The sequence below is a fragment of the Mus pahari genome, chromosome 5 (assembly GCF_900095145.1).
Source record: "Mus pahari chromosome 5, PAHARI_EIJ_v1.1, whole genome shotgun sequence".
Taxonomy (NCBI): Eukaryota; Metazoa; Chordata; class Mammalia; order Rodentia; family Muridae; genus Mus; species Mus pahari.
Genome location: NC_034594.1, coordinates 117,973,225 through 117,981,881, shown reverse-complemented (window position 1 = coordinate 117,981,881; position 8,657 = coordinate 117,973,225).

The following is an 8,657-nucleotide window of genomic DNA, read 5'->3' as shown; positions in this document are numbered from 1 at the left end:
ATGAAACAAATGGATTTAACAGATATCTACAGAACATTTTATCCTAAAACAAAAGGATATACCTTCTTCTCAGTTTGCTTTCTTATAGAACCCAAGACTACCAGCCCAGAGATGGTACCACCCACAAGACACCCTCGCCCCCTTGATCACTAATTGAGAAAATGCCCCACAGCTGGATCTCATGGAGGCACTTCCCCAACTGAAGCTCCTTTCTCTGTGATAATTCCAGCTTGTGTCAAGTTGACACACAAAACTAGCCAGTACACTGGGTGTGGGAGATACTGAAAATACCAGAAGGGGGGTAAAAAACTGGTAGGAGTAATATTGTGAAAATGGTCATTCTACCAAAACCAATCTATAGATTCAACACAAAATTCCAGCACAATTCTTCACAGACATTGAAAAACAAAACAAAACAAAACTTGAGAATGAAAAAAGTGTTGTAGCTACTACCATCTAGTGACACTACAGAGCTAAAGTAGTAAAAATAGCACGGCACTGGCATCAATACAGACACGTTAGCCGGTGGAATAAAGTTAAATACCCATATATGAATCCATACTCTTACAGATGACTGATTTTTTTCAAAGAGGCTAACAATAAGAATTGTAGAAAAAAGAGCATCTTTAACAAATTATGCTAGTCAAACTAGATAGCTGTGTGTAAAAGAATGAAACTAAATTCTTAACTCTCAGCCTGCACAAAACTCAACTCCTGGAGAAAGGACCTTAACATAAGACTTTATATCCTAAAACAAAATTGTTATTCAGCAGCTAAGAAAAAGTAAATTATTAAATTCATAGGTAAATGGGTGGAGTTAGAAACAACCATTTGGAGTAAGGTAACCTAGACCCAGAAAGAAAAAAAATCACATTTTTTTTCTCAGTTCTGAATGTTAGACTTGAACCTTTAGATATGTAGGTCTCATTTGGAATACCAAGAGGCATCTGGAAACTAACAAGGGGCATGAAGGGGGATAGCTTCAAGGAAATGGATCTAGAATTCAATGGTATACAGAGGAAGGGCTAAATTGTGCAATATGAAAGTGAATAGGGACAGGCATGGGTGGGTAGATGAGAGAATATGGGAAGTGATAGGTAACAATAAAGACCTTTTAGAAATGTCACATGACAACCTACCACTGTAAAAGCTACAGAAATAATGAGTTTAAGTGCCCTTACTAGATGACACCACAGCCTAACAATAATCCCAGGAGTGGAGCTAGAAAAATACTTCAGCAGTGAAAAGCGCTGGCTGCTCTTACCAGAGAACTTGAAATCAATTTTCAGCTCCTACATGGTAACCCACAGCCATGGGTTCAAGTCTAGAAATTAAATGCCCTCTTCTGGCCTATTCAGGCACAACAGTGCATTTGGTACATATGTGGAAAAAACATGCAAATACAAATACATTTTTTAAGACCAGTGCCAGAAATAGATTACCTCTTTAGGAGTTTTGACCACTGTGGTCTCATAAACTCCTAAATATTATAGGCTATTGTTATTATTTAGCCTCCAGAACTTAAGTAAAAGCCTATAATTTAGATACCATATACCTGAGTCATAGATCAAATGCTACTGGCCTGAAGTTTCATCCCTACTGGCTAGCTTTTATAGTGTTTGAAGATGTTGTCTATGCTATCAGAGGAGAAGAGTAATCATAAATGTTACTGAGCTGTGAACCCTGCCAGCTTTTACAATCAGCTTGGCAAAATACACTCACTGATATTATAGGACTACAAATGTTATAGATGTCACAATCAATTTCTGCTTGAAGTTAAGGCCCACTCTACATGAGGGCATTTTGATTTGAATCAAAAACCTATGGCTAGACAGGTCATAGGTTCTGGGGAAGAGCCTACTACAGTTTTTCTGTAAAAATGCCCACAGTGTTGCACGAACTCCTAATGACTCAATTCTCATCAGAGAAGCTTCTTTATTCAGTAAATGATGACTAACACACATATTCCACAAGTGGGCATGGTCCACAGACTAAAACACTAGAATGCTCGGCCCTAAATGGAACATCTGTATCACACACCCTCATCCAAAGGATCTCAAGGATCGTGGTGGAAAATGGGGCAGAGAGAATGTATGAGTCAGAGGCAACGGTTGACTATATGAAAGCAGTGTTTTTCAGATACAGCAGTTATGACAACAAGCACAAGACCTGAGCAATTTCAAGCCTGACAAAAATCCCAGAATGGAATGGGAGGTAAACAGGAAGTCCTACTTCTAAGTGAGGTGCTAAGTGATAATTGCTGGGAGATGAAAAGTCAGTTTTCTTTAAGGGTGGCCTCTTAAAGACAACCATGCCAGTGGGCCAGATCAACAAAGACAGTCATACAGCCAAGAGTATATTTGCAGCACAAGTTAGAAATGATAGGTTGGTTTGGATTGGTTTGGTTTGGTTTGGTTTGGTTTGGTTTAGTTGTTTTAAAAAGACACAAATCCAGATGGACGATGGATGGAGAAGGGGAAAATGTGGGTCTGATAGGAGTTTCAGAAAAAGGCTGGATATAATTTTTAAAAAGTGTGAACTTCTTAAAAAAATTTTGAAGGGCTGAAGAATAACACAAAAAAGAATTTGCAAAGCATCTTGCTTTTATATTACTACATATCTTCTATGATAGCTCGAATATATTTCACCTTTTCAAGTTGAATCATTAAACCAAAGGGGAATTTTACTATACTTTAAAGTTGTTTATACATATTTACTTTCAAAACCCATCACTGAAGGTAGATTTAGCTAGGAATTTGAATCTAAGTCCCCCAAGATGCTTAAGGGCACCATGCCTTAATTTGGATTCTTACTACTTAGGGAAGACCGATGTTGCAACCTAGACGATTAAGAGTATTTTATTTTAGGGTCTTTCACAAATGGACACTTCCTTATGGAAGCTAAGGGGAACTGGATAATTTCTGTACTTCTCAAATATCTTAAATACTTATTTAACTCTAAGATTAAATATTTAAATAAACAACTGAAATTAGATTTTTACATCTGGGGAAAAAAACTTTCTTCTGTTCTTTGTTTAGTCGATATATTACTAAAGTGGAATTAGTTGGCCGATTCTGATATTTCTATTTGAAGAGGCTCAACATGCAAAATAAAGTCATTTTTCAGTAGATTACAGTCACTTCCTAATAAACTTCCATGAGCACTTTTTTACGTTTTCTTCAATGTCTACCTTTATCTTGGAAAGAACAAAGGCTTGTGAAGCATTATCTAGGCTCAAATGCAATACAAAAAGGTCAAGAGACTAAAGCAATTTGTATAGACGATGGTTCTAAGTTTAACAGCACCAATCAAAGACATGAAGCAAGACAAAAATCTAAGATGCATACCAAGATACAGGGAGCACAACTACCAAAGACAACTTACAGCATTGGGCAGGAGGGGCATTCTGGTGAATGCAGTGGTATAGCAGAAATTACTTCTACAGTGGGCTCTGCCCCCAGCCTGACAGTGAGCCTCTGCTACACCTCAGCAGATAGTGGAATATTCTAATAGTCACAGTTAATAAATATTTTTAAATGAAGAATTGTTGTAGTCAATTTTTCTGTTGTCACATCATTTAGTCCAATCATCTTTAACTTCTTAATTTATTCTTTATTTATGCATAGAGCAAAAGAGTCATAATTTCTTAAGATTTGCATATTTTTCTTTCTTCCAAAATGATCTGTTGTTAATCTGGGGAAAGTCAAAAAGTGAAAAGTCTGTGGTTTAAGTTTACACCAATATGACCTCATCACATTCTGTACCACATCAGTTCTGAAACACTCTGCTTCAACTGACCGTAATATTATTACATTCCTAGACCACTATTTTGCTTAAATCCAGCCATTCACTTAAGGTTTATTGTTTATGATTTATATTTAGCAGAATTATTGGAATAGTTAAACTGTTTATGGATGTAGCAAAAAATACCACAGTACAGTGAAGAACCACAGACTATTCCTTATTTGAAGATTTGCTAATTCTGTTCAAGATAATTACTTTCAATAGTTACTCCTAAAAAAGTGCCCAGATCATACCCAGCATAGACTCTTAAAAATATCTCATCATTAAATAGTTAATTAATACATCTATCAATAGTGATTCCTTCTGTGTGCCATAGTCCATGCCTTCAGACAGAAACACTGAGATGATTAAAGTACATCCCACATTTTTTAATGGTTTGCTGTCTTCTGAGAACAGAAGGAAACAGTAAGTTGTATTAAAATAGACTAAACACTATAAAAAATGTTAAGAGAATAAGTAGGATCTTGTGATAGATGATCTTCCAAGTTATCTCTCCAGGTACCTAAAAAGAAGGAGGAGGAGGGAGAAGAGGAAAAGGAAAGAAGGAAGGAAGGAAGGAAGAAAGGAAGGGTCACCACATGGAACTGACAGCTCTTTCTTCCTCTGATGGGAGAGACTGCAGCCCACCTTCGTGTCAGCACCATATTCAACTGCCTTGAGCATTCAGTCTTATCAAATTTGTTCCTTTTGCACTTTCTCCAATTCCCCATCTTCACAGACTCCGCTGGGTGCTGTATGTTTTTCTCCAGACTCCCGTCTTAAAAAGATGACTATGTGTACAACTGGCACCCAATCTCACTGTGAGGACTTGAAGCTGAAGAACCAAAGCATTTATCATCATGGACAGCAAACTTTAGGGATCCACCTATCTCCACTCCTAAACACTGTGCTAAAGGCACACACAGACATACTCAGATTTTTACATTGATGCTGGGGAATTGAACATGTGTCCTCAGCATGCAAAGCAAGTGTTCTTGCCCACTGAGCTATCTTCCCAGGTCCTTCTGTGTGCATTTCTTGCAGGCAACAAACAATTAGATCTTATTTGTTGTTTTTTTCCACCAGACTGTAGGCTTCACTTCATCTTTTATGTGCAGTGCTATGATTAACATGTATGGCTTTTTCCTGACATTTCATTGTTTTTCCTACAGTTTGCTGTTCCTAAATTATCAGTTGGCCATCTTTCTTGCAGCGTGTTTATTCCTTCTTTTGCTTGCCTGCCATAATTATCCTTCCTTTCTGTATGTAGAATTCCTTTACGTATCTTCTAAATGCTTATTAGCTCCTTTGATTTGTGATGTTCCTGGACTAATTTTACTTCTTCTTAGATTATTTTTTTAGTATAAAATTTCTGGATATAGTAATGTCATTCTTTTCCAGGGATTGAGATACATCATTGAGTGTTTCCTGGACTTTGGAGTTTCTGTTGGGAACTGCTTTTACCCTGATGGCTTTGCTGATATAAGTGAATTGGCACTTACTGCTTGCAGCTTCAATATTCATTCCTCATTCTATACTCTTCATGTTTGAACCACAAAATTGAAAGCAAATGTTATCTTCTGACATTTTCTGTTTAGCCAATACTGCCAGTAATTGGCTGCCAACATATTACCAAAGTTTGGGCAATTTTCTATTATTTCACTAGTTGGTTTTTCTATCCTTTTATTCTGCCATATAACCCTCTTCTATACCAAAAATCCATCTTTGATCTTATGCATTCCATAGGTCTTGCATGTTCTGTTCATATTTTTTCTTGCTCTCTCTAAATGTTCCAATCCTTCAACCTATCTTCACAACCTCAAGTCTTCTCCCTTAGTTGTCTAGACTGTGAATAGAGTATATGGCCCGAGATTTTTCTTTATTTGGCTCATTGAGCCCCATCCTTCCAAGTTTCCTATTTGGTTCTTTTTCTCAGTCTCTCTCTGTGGGGGTTGATCTTCATTGGCTGGCTTAAGGGAATTTAGAATCACCATGGATACAAATCTCTCAGTATGACTCTCAGAGATTGCCTGGCTTAGGCTAATTAAGTTGAGAAGTCCTACCCTAAATATAGACTAGGGTCCTGAAGTGAATAAAAAAGGAGAAAGAAAGCCGAGCACAGCATCCATCAGTCTGCTTACTAACTCAGGTATAAGTTTGACCAGCTACCTCCTGTTTCTGCCACCAGAACTTCCTGGCCATGGTGGACTGCACCCCTTAAAATAATACACAAAATAAACAAATAAATAAATGAGTAATAAAATAAAACTATATCATCTCTCCTTGTCACAGTAAATAATATTTTCATTAATTTTGTCAGATATATTTGATTTGTTTTATTTTGTTTTTCACCAATAAGAAAACTAATCTGCCAACTCTTTGTTGAATTTCTTATCTGTGCCTTTTATTGTCCTCTAACCCTTACTCAATAGATTTTCTACTTTTGGCATTGAGGGAATTCACTGATTTTTTTTTTTATCATTCTTCTGAATTGTTTATCCAAAATATTATTCATTTCAACATTTTTAAGTGAGATGCTGAAGAGCTGCATCTTTTAGAGTTTCGTTGCCCTGTTTTTCATGTCTGCTCTATGTCTACATGGGACTGGTAGACATCAGTATCACTGTCACTTTCTCATGAGACCCTCATAGGGAACAGCCATCTCCTGATGGTGCTTCTGGGGTATTGCGCTGTTCTGAAGTGCTGAATGAATTTCCAGGTGGATCCTAGAACAGTTTTCTTGTTACTTCTTTTGATGGTTATTAGTGTATTATGACAAAACACATACTGTACCGGGATATGAGATCCGTTTCTTCTTCATTGTTACAAAAGGAGAGAACTACTAGCAAATATCTGTCTGAGGTGTTATAAACAACAGAATAAAAGGGGTAATTCATTGGTAATTTTTCTTCTAGTCTTATCAACAATTTCCGAAAGATTATGTGAGTGATCTATGCTGCAGCCTCTCATAGGAGCATGTAACACAGGCTCTGCTGTTGGTGTAGATAGAATGTCCAGAGTGTGTCTTTAGGCTTCCCTGGATATTCCTAAATTTTGGATCTTGGCAACTGAGATTTTTAATCTGTAGTTTTTGTATTTGACGTGGAAGAAGAATGTGTGTTTGGCAAGATGCACTAACTCTTAGCTCTGCTGGGAGTATAATTCAGCTGCAGAACATCTGCACAATATGCTCAAAATCCCATGCTTACTGTCAGAATTGTACAAAAAGGGAAACACAACAGAAATGGCAAGAAATAGCAATGAACCAGATACATAAATAAACTAAAATCCAAGTAATAATTGCAACATCCACTAATCTAACAATAACAACATACATGAGACAGACAAAAATAACACAAACCACAAAGACATAGTTTTATGCTTTTGAAAAATAATTAAAAGATAAAAGTGGAAAAATGGGTCACAGAAATAAATTACAATATTCAAGAGTTAAAAGGAAGAAAGTGAACAGTGAACGTTATATTTTAGGAGAGAGGGAAAAAGAATCTGTGGCTGGCACGCTGTTTCAGCAGGTAATGGAACTTTCCTAGAAATCTGGGTTTAATCTCAGAGCCCACATGAAAGTGCAGGGAGAGAACTAATTCCACAAAGTAGTCCTCTGCTTTCCACACATGTGCCATGGCACACACAGACACAGGTGAACACAGAGAAACACACACAGAGACACAAACTTAGAAAGATACAAACACACACACACACACACACACACACACACACACACACACACACACACATACACACACACACTTTTACAATTATGAAAAGAACAGGGTAAAAGTAACAAAATATATAGAACTAAATAAGAAAATGAAGAAATACATCTATCTACCTACATAAATGTATGTTCGAATTGGTCAGCAAAATTTTTAAATAAACCAAAGCTTCAGTTGAAATATTTTTCTCCTCCTTCCTTCCTTCCTTCTTTCCTTCCTTTCTTTCTTTTTTTCTTTCTTTCTTTCTTTCTTTCTTTCTTTCTTTCTTTCTTTCTTTCTTTCTTTCTTTCTTTCTTTCTTTCATTTTAAACAGTCAGTAAATACGAACTTCTTCTGTGTCTTTCTAGGTTATGTGCCCCAAGAAGAACAAAGCCTGAGAGATTAACGGATTTTGTGCTTTTTGCTGGGTCCTGGTGAGTGGTTCAGACCTCAGCGGAGTGAAAGATTCTGGATCTGGTCAGAGCAAGGCACTGTGATGCTACTTACTTTTTTCAGTGCTGTGGCGAGGTACTGACAGAGGCAATTTAAGGAAGACCAGATTATTTTGCTTCAGAGGTTAAAAGTGCTTCATCAGTCATTGAGGAAAGGGTGGCAGAGTTTATGTGCTGTAGAGACACCTCAGATCTTGGCAGATGAGGATGTAGGCCACATCACAGAATGCTAGTGATTCTTTCTAGCCTTAAATGCCCAAAGTTCTCAATCTTTGGGTTTCAACGCCATTGGGGATCAAATCCACCTAAGACAATGGAAAAATGCAAATATTTACATTACCATTCACAACATAGCAAAATTATATTTATGAATCACCAAGAACATTATTTTATGGTTCAGAGTCACCATAGCATGAGGAACTGTATAAACAGTTCACAGCATCAGGAAGGTCGAAAACCACTATTTTATGCAGTCCTGGCTCTAGCACTTGTACCAAGGGAGGGTTTACTTCTCATTCAACAATCCCAGTGAAGCTCTGCCACAGACACACTCTGTGATAGGTCTTACATGTGCTTCTAAAGCCAAGCAAGGTAACAATGAAGACGAACTAAATCGAGAGTAACACAGAAGCAAAGCTCTCTTGGCTGGGATTTAGCTTAAGTACTCTTCAGGAGATGGCTGATACCAAGCTCAGCTGCCTGCTGGGAC